This window comes from Erpetoichthys calabaricus, chromosome 8, assembly GCF_900747795.2.
Source record: "Erpetoichthys calabaricus chromosome 8, fErpCal1.3, whole genome shotgun sequence".
In the NCBI taxonomy this organism is placed as follows: domain Eukaryota; kingdom Metazoa; phylum Chordata; class Cladistia; order Polypteriformes; family Polypteridae; genus Erpetoichthys; species Erpetoichthys calabaricus.
The window spans coordinates 149,724,410-149,743,379 of NC_041401.2; positions in this window are offsets into that span (position 1 = coordinate 149,724,410).

Genomic DNA, 18,970 nt, shown 5'->3' on the forward strand with positions numbered 1-18,970 from the left:
GGATGAACATTTCAGGATTTAATTAAATTATCAGTACAGCAGTACAGTATTATTAAAGCAGTATATGGTATTACCGTAAGCATGAAAAACAGGTACGGTAGACGTCTACTGAACTTTCTTGCCAATGATTCCACCAGCACTGGCCTGCACCAGTCCGAATTTCGCACGAAAGCGCTCATCAGCCCGACAAGTCCCCTGCGGAACGTAAGAAAATGCAATAAGCTCCAAACTCACGCATACATGCATACATTACGACATGAGATTGGATAAGATACAATAAAGTACAGTACTTACCATCTACTCGTCGTCTGAATCGGTAATGATTGCTTCGTTATTTGCGAGTTCTTCTTCGTCTTCCTCTTCTTGTGATGGCAATACAGGTACTCCCATTGCTTGTTGTCGTGCAGTAATCAGTTTCGCACTCCCAGCATGGCATGGCAGGCCCTCCTTAAAGCAGTGGATAAGATCGTCCTCAGATCCATCGCATGCATTGATGATTCCACAATCCTTGAAGGATTTTCTTATCATTTCTGGGGTGATTTCTTGCCAAGCTGATATTATCCACGTTACTAACACACATAGTGCCGGCGCTTTCAAATTTCCGCCAGCTGTAAACCCCTGTAAGCGTCCCAGACAAGAAGGCTGTTCCGAAAACAGAAAACACCGCAAACTTTCTGCAACCACATTATTGTTAATTCCTGATTCATCCATCCATTTGTTGAGGTTGCTACCACAGCTTCTTGGACATTCTGTAGTCTTGCCACTTCTCGCTTTGCGCCCCGAAATACAATAAACGGCTTCAATTTTGTGCCATCTGCTTTCACTGCCAATGTGACAGTGAAATGAGATTTCTCGTGACCAGAAGTTTTTATTGTAACACTCCTATTGCCAGTTGGTTCGACTGTTGTAGAACCAGGTATGTTGAACCAAGCAGATATCTCATCCATTCCAATGATTTCGCCGTCCTTAACTCCATCTGCAGTTCGCTGATTGGCAACCCACATCACAAAAGAGACAAGCTTGTCAATAACTTGTTCTGGATCCTTCTGCGCCAGCGATGTCTTCCGACAGAGCGATAAATGATGGCGTTTCATAAATTTGTCAACCCAGCCAGCACTGGCTATGAACGTTTCTTTTCCTTTTGAAGCATCATCAATCTCCATATTAAAAATCCTCTTCGCTTTCATGCGGACCATTTTCCTGGAGACACGCGCACCTTCCAGTCTTTGTTCAATAATCCATGTTAACACGAGTTCATCTAATTCTTTGCTCACTTTCTTAGCTCCTCCACCAGGCAATCATTTACTTCTGACACCTTTTTCTGCCGCCGTTTTCTCAATATCAGTCATCTGCTTGCGCCATTCTCGGATACGTTTTGGATCCACCCCAAAATGTCGTGCAGCTTCTTCGCCTGAATGTTCTTTTGCATATGTTACCGCACGGAGTTTGAATGGTAAATCAAATGACCATTTCCTTCCCATCGCTCACACTACAAACACGGGCCCACAAGAACACAGTGACATGAACAGACACCCGCACGACCCTTCCGAAGGCAAAAGTGTCAGTGGAGGTAAAGGTTAACAAGTCACCGAGGAAGAGGGCGCAGAGTTTTTCACGTGATCATGTGCTGTCTGTCTGGCCACAATACAGCCCCTTCTTCCCTGGTCAAAGGAGAGGATTAACGTGTCGAAGATGGCATATTCATGTTCTTCCCGCCCCTTCCACCCACTTCTGATTGACGTGGAGACGAAAGGGCAAAATGTACACAAAGAAATTTCGTTCTGACTTTCTCCCTACCTTGATAGCATCCGACGACAAAACATTTTTCACACAAAAAGGTACTTACCGTATGATTCACTGCAGGAGGGCGGTAGCCCTGGTGGTACGAAAAGAGGATTAGCACACGGAAAAGGCGGTGGGTCATTGGAGATCAGGGTTTACTACAGACCAGCGCTTAAAGGAGACCGGCGTCTATTTGTCGCGACATCTCTTCAAACCCGGCGTTTATTGGAAACGGGCGTCAATAAGAGCCGGCCACTACTAGAAGATATACGGTAATCATTTATCAGGCATTACAACAGTATTGGGCCCAGGTAGGCCTATGCCTACCCACTTTGCTCATTGGCTCAATCTTTTTTTTGTAGTTTAGTTTTTTAATTTTTTTTTTTTTTACAAATGGAAATTATCCTATACTACATACATGAATCAGACCTGATTAAAATGTTAATTACCTATAAACCTATACAGCAAATTTGTCAGTGTTACTTTATTGCAATAAGAGTTAATTTAATTTGGAAAGCGTATATGGTGATTTTCCTTGACATTATATTTTACCATTTATAACCACTCAAAACATTTGGCACTAACAGGAAACTATCAACTGGTAACTTACTGAGTTTTATTAGTTAAGTCCAGTTGGAGGGAAAAGCAAACAAGGCACGATACACATGAACAATGTCTCCACAAACAATCCTTTTTAGGCTTTATTAGTAAAAACAAACAGAATTGCAAAACAGTTCCTCTGCTGGCTCTGCTATCTTTAGTGAAAAGTTTACACCAACACTACTACCAAGCTTTTCTACTACCTAGAAAATCTATAACCAAATGTCAAAGGATCTGCTATGGTCACAGATCTCTTTGATATTTACAAACCATAAACTCAATAGGTACTAAAGGTTCAAACCTCTGTTATAGTATAAGGCTGAAATACATTTTGAAATTTTCAATATTTTTTTTTTTTTGTAAAAATGTTTTGCAGGCTTTTGAAATTTTAATTGAGACAGATTCACTCAAAGAATCAGACACTGAAAATGCACATATTAGATATGTTGATAAAAGGAGTCAAGTAAAACTTAAAGGGCAACGCTTTGTAATCCATCTATTTGCTTCTATAGAAGGGTAATGTTCAAGATTATAAGACATTATTAGGCATTTGTGCTTTCATTGGGCTGGTATCGCATACAAAAGGTAGCAAGTCAGTCTGTCTTTATTATTTGTAAGTGGATTTACACTAGATGAGCAAAAAAAAAAAAAAAAAAGGAAAAAATGCTGAGAGAGACTCCAGCTTCCCTGTGACACAGCCCTGGATAAGCAGGTTTAGAAAATGGATGAATGGGTAGGTTTATAAATGTACTCTTTAACTTCTTTAAGCACTTGAGAAAAGCCTTGGAACCTTATTTTTTTTTCTCCAGGTTAACTTCAGCTTTTTTCTTTTTTGCTTTTTCTGTCCTTCAGACCATCTGACCTTATCATTGTACTTGTCTTTAGAAATTTACAATACAATATATAGATTTATATTCTACTTTTGTACTAATTATATATATTTTTTTTACTTATTTATTAGTATTCTTGCCTAATTTATTTATTTTTCTTTTTTTCTATTTCTTTTACCCCTTATAAAGCACTTTGAGCTACATTCTGTGTATGAAAGTATGGTATAGAAAAAACGTTGCTGTTTTTCTAAGATTGCGGATTGAAACCTTGTTAACGATACATAGCATTACACTTCTTGAGTCAGTTAACAGTCTTTTGTTCATGGCTCTGGTTATAATCTCATCCTTTTTTAACTCTAGCAATTCTTGTTTAAACTTCATTTACAGATATAATTTTAATTAAGTTTATTTGAAGAAAATAATATTGTATACAATCAAGCCAAACTTATACAACAAATGACTTCATAGGACAGGAAAACTGATTTTATTGCATTAAGTGAAACGTGGCTTAGCTCTGATGGTGTGGCTGTTTTAATCAAATCTGCACCTCCGAATTAGCTTTACTCATGCAGGTTGCCAAGGTAAGAAAGGCAGCGGTTTATTCAAGCCGGTTAAAGTGTAAAGATGTCGGCTTTGGAACATTCAAGTCTTTTGAGTATCTTGCCATTGTTATTCATTGAGTTTTTTTTTTCAGCTTTATTGATTTTATTGTAATAATTCCATACAGATAGATCAAATTTTAACAAAAAATAGGATTGAAAACAAATCAACCCAACCCCCACCCCTGAGAAAAAGAGCATGGCCAGCGGAGTAAATCTTAAAGCTGGTCAAAATACAGAGATTGATAAGTTTAATAGGCGGATAAAAAAAAAAAAATTGGAAGAGAATCTATTTCCTCAGTGCTTTAAGAGCTTATTCTAAAATATTATTTATTAGATCCTGCCAGGTTTTGAAAAGGTTCTGCAGAGATCCTCTAACTGAGAATTTATTTTTTTCCAATTTTAGATAGTATAAAACATCAGTTACCCACTGACTTAAAAGAGGAGAGTTAGGATTCTTCCAGTTTAGCAAAATAAGTCTGCATACCAATAGTGTAGTGAAGGCAATCACAGTTTGTTTGTCCTTCTCCACTTTAAGCCCATCTGGAAGAACACCAAACACAGCTGTTAGTGGGTTAGGAGGGATTGTGACACCAAGGCTGTCTGAAAGGCATTTAAAAAATTTTGTCCAGAATGATATTAATTTGGTGCAGGCCCAAAACATGTGGCCCAGTGAGGCTGGAACTTGATTGCAGCGTTCGCAGGTTGGATCTTGTCCTGGAAACATTTTGGACAATTTTAAGCGAGACAGATGTGCTCGATATATTATATTAAGTTGAATAATTGTATGCTTTGCGCATATGGAGCTTGAATGAATTCTCTGCATTGCTACCTTCCTCTCCTTTTTTGATATGTTGAGTGAGAGATCTTTTTCCCATTGCCTTCTTGGATCTTTGAAAGGGAGGGACTGTAAAATAATTTTATATATTGCAGAAATTTTGTCTGAGTCCTCCAGACTGAGCAATATTTTTTCCAGCATAGAGGAAGGTGGGAGATGGGAGAAATCGGGCAGGTTCTGTTTGACAAAGTTTATAATTTGAAGATAGTGAAAGAAATGTGTTGCTGGAATGTTAAATTTGGAGTGTAATTGTTCATAGGATGCAAAGATGTTGTCTATATAAAGATCTCTAAGCAATTTAATCCCAAATGTTTTCCAGATATTAAAAACTGCATATGTTTGCGAGGGTTGAAAAAGGTGGTTCTCATGCAGAGGTGAAGTATTCATGGAGTTTCTCAATCTCTAGTATTGTCCATGTGTAGACCTAAATATAATGCATCTTTCTTTGAGGAATTCTCATATTTAGTGTCAACTATAATTACCAGCTATGATAATAGTTCCTAATAGTTGGTGACTTTAATTTTCATATCGATAATCAGTGTGACCTGAAAGCAAAAGAATTCATGAACCTCCTGCACTCTTTTGATCTGAGCCAGCATGTTAGTCAGCCCACACACAAAGGAGGGCTCACGTTGGATTTAATGATTACTAAAGGACTAAAAGTTCATGTGAGACAGATCGTGGATATTGGTTTATCAGACCATTTACTCTTACGATTTAATATAGAAATACTGATAGATAAAATTAATGAGAAGCATAGTATTAAAAAACACTTCTTTTATTCATCTGCAGCTTCAAAGTTTATAAACATTTTAAGAAACCAGTTTGTTTGTAATGCTTACTACAATAGTGATAATAATGTTAATGGTAAGGTGGAAAATTTTAATACTAAAGTGAGATCTTTAATGACATAGTTGCTCCTGAAAAGATAGTTAAAAAATCCTCCAGTACTGCTACACCATGGAAGACCCAAAGAGTGTCTAATTTAAAGAAAGCATGCAGGAAAGCTGAGCGTAAATGGAGAAAAACTAAAATGATTACCCACTATGAGATTTTGAAGGCTAAAATAACAGAATACAACAATTTAGTTTGTCTTGAGAGGTGGTGCTATTTCTCTAAAATTACAAATAACAATGCTAGTAATTTGAGAGATTTTTCATGCATTCATTCATTTTCCAACCCGCTGAATCCGAACACAGGGTCACGGGGGTCTGCAGGAGCCAATCCCAACCAACACAGGGCGCAAGGCAGGAATCAATCCCGGGCAGGGCGCCAACCCACCGCAGGACACACACACAACAAGCACACACTAGGGCCAATTTAGAATTGCCAATCCACCTAACCTGCATGTCTTTGGACTGTGGGGGGAAACCGGAGCACCTGGAGGAAACCCAAGCAGACACAGGGAGAACATGCAAACTCCACGCAGGGAGGACCCGGGAAGCAAACCCAGGTCTCCTAACTGCGAGGCAGCAGCACTACCACTGCGCCGTTGCCACCCATTTGAGAGTTTTATGTTCTACTACTGATTGTTTGTTAAACCCAGGTCACTCAATAGAATGCCTCTGAAAAAACTTTTACTATATTTTTTAATCACAAAATTAATGATATTAGAAATAATATAGTACATGCCCCCAATACTAATCCTCTTAAACCCCGGTATTCCGTTTTAAGCAAATTAAATTCTTTCACCAGGATAGATTTAACCAATTTATATAAAATAATTTCCCAACTGAGACCCTCTACCTGCATTCTTGACCCAATACCAACAAGTATTTTCAAAGTAGTATCCGCCGTACTAATTGATAATATTCTTGACATAGTAAATTCATCATTATATGTGGTGGTCTTCCCAGACTGTCTTAAGACTGCTGTTGTTAAATACCCGGCTCAAGAAAAATAATCTCAGCTCCTTTGTTTTTGAAAATTTTACACCTATTTCTAACCTGCCTTTCTTAAGTATAATCCTGGAAAAGGCCGTCATTATGCAGCTAAATGATCACTTGAATAAGCATGTTGTTCTTGACAATTTTCAATCAAGTTTTAGAACAAATCACAGTACAGAAATTGCACTCATTAAAGTAGTAAATGACTTGCGGGTAAATGCAGACAGAGGCTGTTTTTCTGTTCTCATCCTCGTAGATCTGAGTGCTGCATTTGATACCATCGATCACAATATTTTTATAAATCGCCTTACTCAGTGGGTGGGCCTCTCTGTAGAATGCAACTGCCAGAATCTTAACTAGGAAGAGAAATCCAAGCACATCTCTCCAGTTTTGATGTCACTACATTGGTTACCCATGTCATTTAGAATTGACTTTAAAATACTGCTTATGGTTTACAAAGCCTTAAATAATCTCACGCCATCCTATATCTTGGAATGCCTTTCACCTTACAGTAACACTCCAAATCGTAACCTTAGATCTTCAAATGAGTGTCTGCTTATAATTCCAAAAACTAAATTTAAAAGAAGTGATGAGGCAGTCTTCTGCTGTTATGCACCTAAAATCTGGAATAATTTACCAATAGAAATTCACCAGGTTAAGACAGTGGAGCACTTTAAAAAAACTGCGAAATACCCATTACTTTAAAATGGATTTCTCTTAGCTTCATTTTAGTGTAACCCTGACATTTTGTATATGCATTTTAGTATCATTATTTTTTCATGGCTCCAAAATCCGGACTAACCCCTACTTTATCTGCTGTTCTTTATCCAGTTTTCTGTGGAGGTGATTTGTGCTACCACCAGCTGATCAAAGCACCGTGCAGTTCCTACATTGATGGATTGAAGGCCAGAGGTCCACATGGTCCATCTTCGTCTAATTTTTCCATGTGATGCCTGAAAACCATGAGTATCATGGCCTTGGAACCCCTGCAGATTTTGTTTTTTTTTTTCTCTATCCCTCTGGAGTGTTTTTTTTTGTTTGTTTATTCTGTCCTCCTTGGCCATCAAACCTTACTTTATTCTTTGTTAATTAGTATTGCCTAATTTTTTATTTTTTCTTGTTCCTTTTTTCTTCTTGTTCATAGCCAAACTAGAAAAAAGAAAAACCAAAATCAGAAAGAAAGCAGGAACAACAAAAAAAAAAGACAACAGTCAAGAGCATGGGCAAAATAATTAGGAAAAAAAAGGAAGATGTCCTTTTCCCCACAATATGGATGCTTATTTTAAAATTGTACAATTTAAATTTATATAAATTTAAATAATTATTTAAATTATGCCATATTTTTGTTATTTTATGAATATTATCAATAGGGCGCAAAATAACCTAGCACCGGCACTGGGTACAACAAACAACAAATAATTTCATTATAATAAAAGCCAGATATTACAGTGCCATCATATTAGAATAACTGTTTCTGCCAGTTTCTGGTAAATTAGTGAAGATTCATTTTTTTTGGTTAGTTGTTTTGTCAGATGTGCTTTTTTATAGCCAAGGTGTTTACAGTTTTCATTACATAATAAAATGGTGACATAGGCAATCCTGTTTTGAGTTTTGGAAGGAATACTGTCATGGCAAGAACTTGGAAATGCCTTTTACAATGTCTTTCATAAGCCTTTCATGTGCAATTTGCCATAGATCATATTGCAAGGTAACTTACAGCTATTTTGTCTATTAGCTGGTGTATTCAAATAAGCATCTGACATTGACTTGTAGTTATGCCAATGAGTAGTTCATGTTTTCTAGTTTGGTGAGGATGATGCCTGAATTTTTGAGTATGTGCTTGTTATTGTCCTTTTTCTTTATTTCTAATGATTGGTTGTTGCATCTGCTTTGTTTTGACCATGTCTCCTTGACCTCTAGTGTTCTGTATTACTCATATAAATTCATTCTTGAATCATTTTGCAAGCTGCTATAGCTCTCACAAACACAGGCAGGTTCACAACATTGTCACAGCAGACCACTTAGTTACCTAAAATATGCTGCTCTGCAAGCACGGTAGATTCAACCTCCATCACACCCAAGAATTATTAGATAAATCAAATAATCTGAGCGTGATGTATAGATAGATAGATAGACAGATAGATAATATATGCAAAAATAGACAGATAAGATAGTAAATACACACCAGAATGACTAAAAAGCAATTAAATTCAAAAGAAAGAAAATGTCTGACTTGGCTGTCACAATCACAGTGAAGCATTATGCAGGGATATTGCTGTGGTATAAAGGAGTCCCAGAAGCGTCTCTTGACACACTTCTGGTGAGTAATTTGTTGGCTGGAAGTACACAGTGTTAGTGCGTCAGAGAGAGGATGTGTAGCATTGTTCAGAAAGCATCTAGCATTTAAAGCATATAGCATAACATCATAAAACAGACAGTATCTTTAACAGCTTTTTAAAGGCACAGAATTTTAGTCATAAGTATTACCGTTTAGCCACACACTAAAACATGGCTAGTGTACATATTTTAACTTTAATAATATCAGCATTTTGTTTTTCATTGGTTTATTGCAGTTTGTAGACTACCCTGCAGCAGTTTTTTATGGCTCAAGAACAAATTCGTTAATACTAAAATGTTCACTTCAACTTGTGTTTCTCAGGCAAGTATAGGCTGTTTGGTTGCAGTTCTTCTTCTTCTTCTCTGCTCATAGCTATTCCCATTTTTATATGGAGTTGCCATTTTTTAACTAGACTTCTCCAATAGAGGTTTCAGCATAGTTTTTACAGCTGGGTGCCTTTCCTGACCCCAACTCTACCCATTTATCCAGGCATGGGACTGGCTCCAACTTATGTGATTGATATGTATAGTGTGTGAGAGATGGCCGGCAGTTTATCCCGGGCCAGCACCCCCAGACCGCTAGATGGGGTCCTCATGGAAAATGGAGTTCGGCTTCACAGCCCTGCTGGATACCATGTGCCGCCAGGGGACGCTGCAGGGAGGCACAGGGATTGTTATTTTCCATATAGCCCGGAAGTACTCCCTAGTCACGGGGACAGAAAAACTGAAGTACTTCCGGGCTGAAGAAAAATAAGAGCTTCCATCTGACCCGGAAGTGCCATGGAATCACATGGACTGAAGGACAGAAGCACTTCTGGGTCACAGACTATTTAAAGGACTGGTTGAGACCAGAGCAGAAAGAGCCGGAGTTGGAAGGAAGAGTGACAGAGCAGCTGGTTGGAGAGGAGGATTATTGTTGATTATTATTGTATTATTATTGCGTATTGTGGAGGTGGAGGTGCTTTGTGCACATTATTGTAATAATTAAAAATATTACTGGGACTTTTACCTGGTGTTTGGACGTGTTGTCTGTGGGTTTTACGGGGCAACAGCGATCCCTAGTGTCACAAGTGGAAAACAATGCATCCGTTAATTTTTATCATTTAATGGTGGCTAGTGTTGATCTATTAATCAAAAGCTTCGTATTGAAGTCTAAGTCTAAAACAATAAATACTGTTACAGACGTCTTTTTTTTTTACAGTTTTCACTGTTGCTGCACAGGCAAAGTGAGTGACCTGCTTAGGATTTTACAATGATTCAGAAGGAAAACTTGAACTAGCAATCATGTGGTTTTAAAGGACAGCAGCTAGATCACTACGACACACTATAAACAGGATCCAAAGTAAGGCTGATAACAAATAAAATCAAATCAAAATCTGAGAAGCAGATTTCAGTACACCCTCAAACAAAAATTTATTATGAGAAACAACAAAAAATCAAGGTGTAAAACAAGAGAGAACTCAGAAATCTTTAAATAGAACATAAAAAATTAATGTTCATGCTTTCGAAACTAGTTGCTGTATAATAAATGTTTTTGATTGTCCAGCATAGTTATGCTCTCAGTAAAGCTATAGAAGTGTTTTGAGTAGGTTAGAAAAGTGCTATATAAATGCAATTAATTATTATTTATTCCATTATTTTTTAAATGACACTTTTAAAGCTTTCTGTTGATTGAACTACCAGTCCATGAAGATTATAAAGCCTACTATCCTATTAATCACTTTCACTTAAACTATTGTGCAGAAATCTCACATTAGTCCTATAAATATTCCTTCATTCTTTCTTACATGATTTTCTATTACATTCAATTTCATTATAGTTAAGGTTTCAAGTTATGGCTTTCTTCATTTCTCTGTTCAGTTATTATTGAAGAATCAAATGCCATTTAAAACATATTTTCTTTATAAACATTCTATCAACATATTTTATTAGGATATTCAGAAATATTCAACTAGATTAGTTTTTCTAAATGTTTGATTTTGGGCTGTTAACCAACATTCAATATTTTTAAAACAAAAACAGTTACTTTGTATACAGTTCTTACTGGCTGAAAAGTTTAAGCCAACATTTTTTACATGGACATAGTTTTACACATTTAATAATTAAATAGTGATTAATATAACAGTGGAAATTTGTCTTAATATGCACCAGATTTTATTTTTACTCATGAAAATCTTCCTTTCGTCATTATTATTTGCCTTTCTGTCATCTGTTTCATACTTAGAAGGTTGGAAATTCTGAAAAATTCTTCAAAGCTTAATAGTTGCACTGGATAACTATGGAATCAGATTAAAAATGAAAAGAATAATTGTCTTTTAACCTTTTTCAATATGTGTGAACAAATAATATACAAGTATCATATAATATTTACAACACGGGTTGCAAAAGGGTTCAGGTCTCTACACCTTCTACAAATCTATATATATTTGACAGGGTTGGTGGTGGGGGTGATCCTATAGATGAATTACCCCTTTGCTTCACAGAATTTGTGAGAAAAGTCTGTTTTAGTTTCCAAGTGTCATTTGTGGCTCTCTAGTTAAATATTATCAGTGGGTTAGCAAGTTCCCTTTCCATCTCGAGCCTGAACATGAAGATGACAGCCAGAGATGCAGCAAGTGTGACAGTGGCCAAAATCAACACAACAGATAGCCAAGCAAGATGCAAACCCAGGAAGTGATTCAAAACACTAATGGCTTTATTTATAAATTACTTCAGGATTGCACAGAGCCAGGAGGAAATGTACTGGATAAGTAGTCAAATGGTATACAGAACAGCAAGCTTCTATGTTAGTCTGTTTTGGCAGGGAAAATCTAGTGAATTTAAAATCTTACAAAGATATTTTTATAGGATCTAATGAGCTGCAAAAGTGAAAAAAGCTTGAATAAACAGTAACATTTCCCAAAGAAAGCAGAAGATCAGTATTTTGGGTTGAGTAAAATTAAGAAATCTTTCATCTCATATTAATAACCACCGTCTAATTGCAAAAAACAGAACACATAATTATATAATGAATAAAAAATTCTTTAGTCCATTAAATGTAAAAATATTATTTATTTTCTATCAGTGAAAACAGAGCTTGGTGAAAATCAGTCTTGTTTAATCCTAGTACAAAGTGAGAAACATTTTAATTTAAGTAAGAAATGTTCAAATTCATGTTATGAAAAACCCTATTGCTGTTAAAGATTGGAGTGGAAAAATTTAGAGGAGGCCTTATTTCAAAACGTCTGTATATTCTTTGGAGAAAATGCATATGTGCATTTATTAGACCTCGGTTTATCTTGCACTCATTTCCAATGGTTCACTTGTAAACATTTACAACTGGTATAACCTACCTGTTCACTCTATCAGAAGATATGGTGCAACTGAGTTACACTGATTGCCTTCTACTAAGAATATTAGCCAAGAATAGCTGAGCATGACAGACTTGTCCTTGTCATTCAGATGACAGAAAAAACTTGTGAAAGCTGCCTCTGAAAGATACTTACTGCTGTTGTTAAAATCTTACATTTATGAAAGATAAACATGATTCACAAATAGAATTAATAAATTAAACAAAAAACTATGCATTCTTTTATGGCACTCTTCACAGTTAACAGGCAAGAACTGGCATAGATTGATACATATTTGATGTATATATACTCCCCAGTCACCAGAGGTGGGTAGTAATGAGTTACATTTACTCCATTAAATTTACTTGTGTAACTTTTTAAAAAAATTGTACTTCTAAGAGTAGATTTACTGCACCATACTTTTTACTTTTACTTGAATACATTTGTGAAGAAGAAATGCTACTCTTACTCTGCTACATTGGGCAACACTCGACAAGTTACTTTTTTCCATTTACACATTAGATACGCTTATATTTTTGCCAGAGAGAAGTCGCCAGTGGATCTACTGCATGACTGTTTCACCAATCAGACGTAGCAACAATAATCACATGACTCCGTTTCACCAATCAGATGTGGCCATGCAGTCACATGACCACATACAAACTTCCTGCGTCTGCAGCTTGTGAGAGACTTTTAGTCATGTGGGGCTCCTGTTCACTGCTAAACGGTCACAGCTTCACTGCAAGAACCTTGAGAGCCAACTCCTGCTGAAGCTTAACCATCACTTCACTGAGTGAAGAACAAGCATGTTTTAACCAAACATGCACAGGCATAGACAGTCATGGTAAAGTGAGACTTCTTGTATGTGCACAAGCTGCCTTGTTCTAATTTTATTTTCTATCAGCTGTGCTATTTGGAGGGCAAGTGTGTGACGACGCCGGTCCCCTACAGACTCTTTTCTTTTCTCCTTTTCTTTGATTCTTGTTTCTTTTTTTGTGCTGACCCGTATATATACACTCCCATCTCTGTGGGCCTTAATCACACGCCGCAGAAAGCCAATGAAGCAATTGAGAACGATCGCACCCACACGTGCAGGTGTGACTCGCTCCAGCTACCTCATTAACTCCCCGTGGTCATGCAATTGCGCCTACAGAAAGTGACACGGCTTTATGGATTTGAAAGTGGCTTTTTTTTTTTTTTTTTGAAGCTACGGACCTGCTACACCAAAAAGTGTATATACAGTATTATACTGTCAGTGTACAGTATATCTTGTCACTGTCAGTAGTTTGCACCGTTCAAACATGCATGTTACCTACTGTAGGTATTGGCTTCAAAAGCTTTGTTTTTGAAAAAACTGAGATTTGGAACTTTGTGTTATTTGTGCATCTTTATTTTGTAAAGATGTTATTTATTTTTACTAATTTTTTATTTTATTATTTGGAAATAGCAGAATTTGCACATCTATATATATAAAATTCTTTTCGTGTTTGAAACGGAAATTACGTATGACCACGTGATATGGAAATTACGTATGACCACACGATATGGAAATTACCTATAACCACAGAACATATTATAATACAGAAACTAATCACTTCATTTGTGGACGCCATTTTTATATCGACTTTACGAATTGCTATTATTTGTGTGCACCCCGCGTCGCCCTCTCCCACCCCTCCTGTCTGGACTACAGCGCTGAGCCACCCGCCTCCAGGCACGTTCTGACAGAGAAGTTTTATTTATTCGTCCATGTGACTGTCGCTGAAACTGTCACATTGTAACTTTTTTTTAGTTGGAAGTACTTGATAGTAGAAGAGATGAGGAAAACAGCTTTGCGACTTTCTACTTTTTAACTGCGCCGAGCTGTAAACAATGTGAAGACGAGACCACCTTCAGCTGCGAGGGGTCGTGAGAACACAATGGACTCTGGGAGGCGCGGAATGTCGGGCTGTTCCGCCGAGTTGAGAGCTTCGCAGTTTCGGGCAGCGTCCTCTCTTCTCGCACTGTTTGTGACACTTCAAGTCCCCTGTCGGCTCCTGGAAGAGTGGAAATCTTTGCGAATGAGTGTAATCGGCGCCATCGAAGCAGGACTCTGTTTGTAAATTGCCCTGCATAACTACTTACTGTCCCTTAAGGTAAGTTCGGGTCACTAAAACCGCACAACATTCAAGGTTGCTTTTGTGATTATTTTAACAAGTAAATCACAGGCATGTAGTGCAAGGTTGTCAGGCAAAAATTTGGACGATCACATAGAAAATGTAATTTCTATACAACAGCGGTCGTGTAGCGCCTTTCACAAGGGATCTAGTACTTACCTGTTGTGTTATAGCGCCTTTAAAATGTAGTTTACCTGAAACCACTCCAGTAGTGCTCAATGTATCTTTACTTCTTAAATGTTAATGTTTTACTGTTTAATAACTTATAGACTACATTTTATTTTTTTCCCTTGCACTCAGTGAGCGAAGCCACTGGGTAATCAACTAGTTATTTTATATTTTTGTCTGTCTTATTACAACATTTCTAAAAAATAAATCATTTATTATGTTCAAACAGTTACTCGGTACTAGAGTAGTCTTTTTACCAAATACTTCTTTACTCTTACTTGTGTAATTTTTGGATGACTAATTTTTACTTCTCATTAAGTAATATTATTTTGAAGTAATGCTACTCTTACTTGAGTGCAATTTTTGGCTACTCTACCCACCTCTGCCAGCCACTTTATTTGGAACACCTGTTCAGCTGCTTGTTAATGTAAATATGTAATCAGCCAATCACATGGCAGAAACTCAAAGCATTTAGACATGTTCACAATGTCATCATGACCTGCTGAAGTTCAAACCAAGCATTATGATGGGGAAGAAAGGTTATTTAAGTGACTTTGCATATAGCATGGTTGTTGGTGCCAGACAGGCTGGTCTGAGTATTTCAGAAACTGCTGATCTACTGGGATTTTCATGCACAACTGCTTCTAGGGTTTACAGAGAATAGTCTGAAAAAATATCCAGTGAGTGAAAATGCCTTGTTGATGCCAGAGGTCAGAGGAGAATGGCCAGACTGATTTGAGCTGATAGAAAGGCAAACATAACTCAAATAACCACTTGCTACAACCGAAGTATGCAGAAATGCATCTCTGAATGCACTACCTTGAAGCTGATGGGCTACAGCAGCAGGAGACCACACCAGGTGTCGCTCCTGTCAGCTAAGAACAGGCAACTATGGTTACAATTCACATGGGCTCACCCAAATAGAGCAACTGAAGACAGGAAAAATGTTGCTTGGTCTGATGAGTCTCAATTTCTGTTGCAACATTCAGATGGTAGGGTGAGAATCTAGCATTTACAACCTGAAAGCATGGATCCATCCTGCCTGTATCAACAGCTCAGGTTGACGGTGTAATGGGGTGGGGGATATGTTCTTACTTTGGGCCCCTTAGTACCAACTGAGCATTGTTTAAATGCCACAGGCTACCTGTGTGTTGTTTCTGAACATGTCCAACTCTTTATGCCAGCAGTGTACCCATCTTCTGATGGCTACTTCTAGCATGATAATGTGCCATGTCACAAAGTTCAAGTCTTCTCAAACTGGTTTCTTGAACATGACAATGCATTCAATGTACTCAGATGGCCTCCACATATATATATTCTGTTAAATATTTGCTCAAAAACATAAGTCACAATCATTACAAATTGTTAATGATCCTTCTTTTATTCATTTTCTAATTAGGAAACCTTTTGTGAAACTTGGTGACATGACAACATTGAAAAGCTACACCCACCTCAAAGTAGATGACACTAAAAAAAACAGGAAGTCTTGCAATTCAAAGGAATTAAATCTGCTTCTTACTATATTATTCAGAATGTACAGTACATGTTATAATACAGAATATTCAGAATGTGAAGGGATGCCCAATTTAATTATGTGGTCTTATCTGTTACTTTGTCATATATAAGTGATCATTTATTTTTTGCAGGAATGATGTTGAGTCCAGTGGATATACATCAAATGTAATGTTAGATAGTCTTTATATTGTTATGAACTGTTAATGTGAGAGATATTTGGAATATTTGTATTTAAATTAGTGTCTTATGTGTACAAAGTGTATGATGTAATAATTTACTGCTATTGCATAATAGTTATACTCAGAGTGCATACAAATATGTATGACTTTAGTGAAGAACAATGTTAAAAAATGAAATTGATATTCTTTTAATGCCATCTGAACATCAGCATGTTGCAAAGTTGTAATGTTGACTCTGTGGTCTCATGAGAACCTTAACTGGATTGTTCACAGAACCTTTTGGATTTTTTTGTGACAATGCAAGTTTCAATCGCTCTGTGATTCAGTCCCATTGGGTAACATGGGTACCATCATGGGGTGCTAGGGGGAGCAAGGAGCCCTACTTCGTGGGACTCCAGCCTTACCTGGAAGTGCTCCCAGGCCCCTTCAGGACACCACAAGTATTCACTTAAAAGTAGTTGCCTGCCACTACACCAGGAGCTGTAGTTGGGAAGTGGAGGACAAAGCTTGCTGGAGGAGGAGTGGAGGCAGGAAAGAGAGAGAGAAAGAAGAAGAAAGAAGACAAAATGCTTTTTATTTGACTATGCTTGCTGTATTGTGCTTTGGTGCTGGTGGGAAACAAAGACAACGAGTTTCCCACACCTCAATAAAAGCCTGTGTTGTGCTGGACTTGCGCCTGGTGTCTGTCTGTGGCGGGTTTGGGGAGCTGGTGTGCCTCCTGGTGGCCACACTAGTTATGTAAGATGTAAAGCATATTGGGATTCCCCCCCTCCCCCTTTTTTTGGTCCTCTACACCCATAAAACCCTAATTTTAGTAAAATTTCAACCATATTTTACACAGGAAATTAAACACTTATGACAAAGAAAATACCAATAGAAGACAAGGACATACTAAAAAAAAATACTGAGGGTCTGAACCAAAAGAACAACTTTTAACTTAAGCCAAGAATTGTGAGATAAAATAGAAATTAGAAGGAGTGCAGAGAGTTCAAAAACCAGAAAAAACTAATCAAAGAATTTTTCAAAAAGGTTTGAAGGGCTTTGGAATCCATGTAGTTGGCTGGGGAAGCATAGCCCTGGATGACCTTTTATTCCATGATTGATAGGCCACAACCTCAAAGGACATGCCAACTCCAGGATGGTCCTAGCAGCAACAATATCATCAGAATCAAAAATATCTCCATCAGAATGGTGGCAATATAATGATCTAATTACAAATCAAAATTATAACTATATTTCAAAAACAAATGAACCGAATGAATATTTTAGAGTATAAATTCCCCCAACAGAAGCAAACAATATTCAAAACTGTAGTCCCTGGTGTAATTTTTTTTTGTGCTACAATTCGCTGCACATATAAGCATGCCAAATGTAAAAATGCTCTCTTATACACAAAAATGTGCAGTTTTGACATCTAAAAATTGAAATTGTTTGTTTAAATGGTCAACATTTAACATAAATGGAAAATGCCTCTGTTGAGTGGTAAATGTTCCACCTAAATGCTAAGTATCCAACTTAAATGGTAAACATATCTTCTAATTCCTAAATGTCCAACTTAAATGCTAAATGTCTCATTTAAATAGCAAATGTGTCTTCTAAATACAAAATGCCCAACTTAAATTCTAAATGTCATACTTAAATGCTAAATGTCCAACTTCAGTGGTTAAATGTGGCACTTAAATGCTAAGTATATCCATCTTAAATACAACATATTGAAGTTAAATAGCTAAATCTTGCACTTAAATGATTAAATGTGAACTTAAATTGCTAAGTGGCACAGTTAAATGTCTAACTTAAATAGCTGAATGTCACTGTAAGAGAAAATCTTAAAAAGTAATGTTAAATTCACTTAAGTGTCTGCTTAATTTCATTAATAGAATATCAGTTTCTTATAGTTACTTAGAATATAGTATAGTCTTTTACACCCTGAAAATTAACATGAAATAGAACTTCCTTTGCTATATCTGTAAAACTGAGTGTTCATTAAGCCAGTTAGGAAATAGTCTCATTGCTAACATAGACTGTCAGATAAGTTTGTAAATAGCAGATTGGAATACTGTTTTTTGAGTGTTTTGATAAGAACATTTGAAAGGTATGACCTTGTGACCAAATTTAGAGTACTAGGGTGTTGCACCATGATAGCCATTATGGATGTGGTGAAAAGTTAAGCAAAATGACAAAAGAAGGGGCCTGAGTTGCCTCGAAAGCTTGCATATGGTAATCTTTCTAGTTAGCCAATAAAAGGTGTCATTTTGCTTAACTTCTCACCATGACCAAATTTAGAGAAATGAAATAAGATAAATAAGCCTTAAACATAACTTTTCTTAAACAAGAACTGTTCCTTTCTTTAATATCAGTTTTTTCTCGTTTTTGTGTGAACTGCTTTGCTTTGAATTTTACTAAAACTTTTAAAACAAAGATATTTGGTCTCTGGAATTATTTGAAAACACATCAAACTATTACCAGAACTGTTCTGTGTAGCAAACTAAAAGATGCAGAACCCTGGCAATTTCGGAAACACAGCTACAGTCACACTTAAGTACTAAATGTCCAACTTAAATGATTACATTTTGTACATAAATGGTAAAGGTTGCACTGAAATGCTAAATGTCCAACTTAAATGCATAAATATCACACTTACATGCTAAATGTTTGTTGTAAATAGCCAACTTAAATGTCAAGATTAGTCCTCACCTGTTAATATTTTTATATAAATGCCAAATATATTGTGTTAACATTGCATGTGGTACG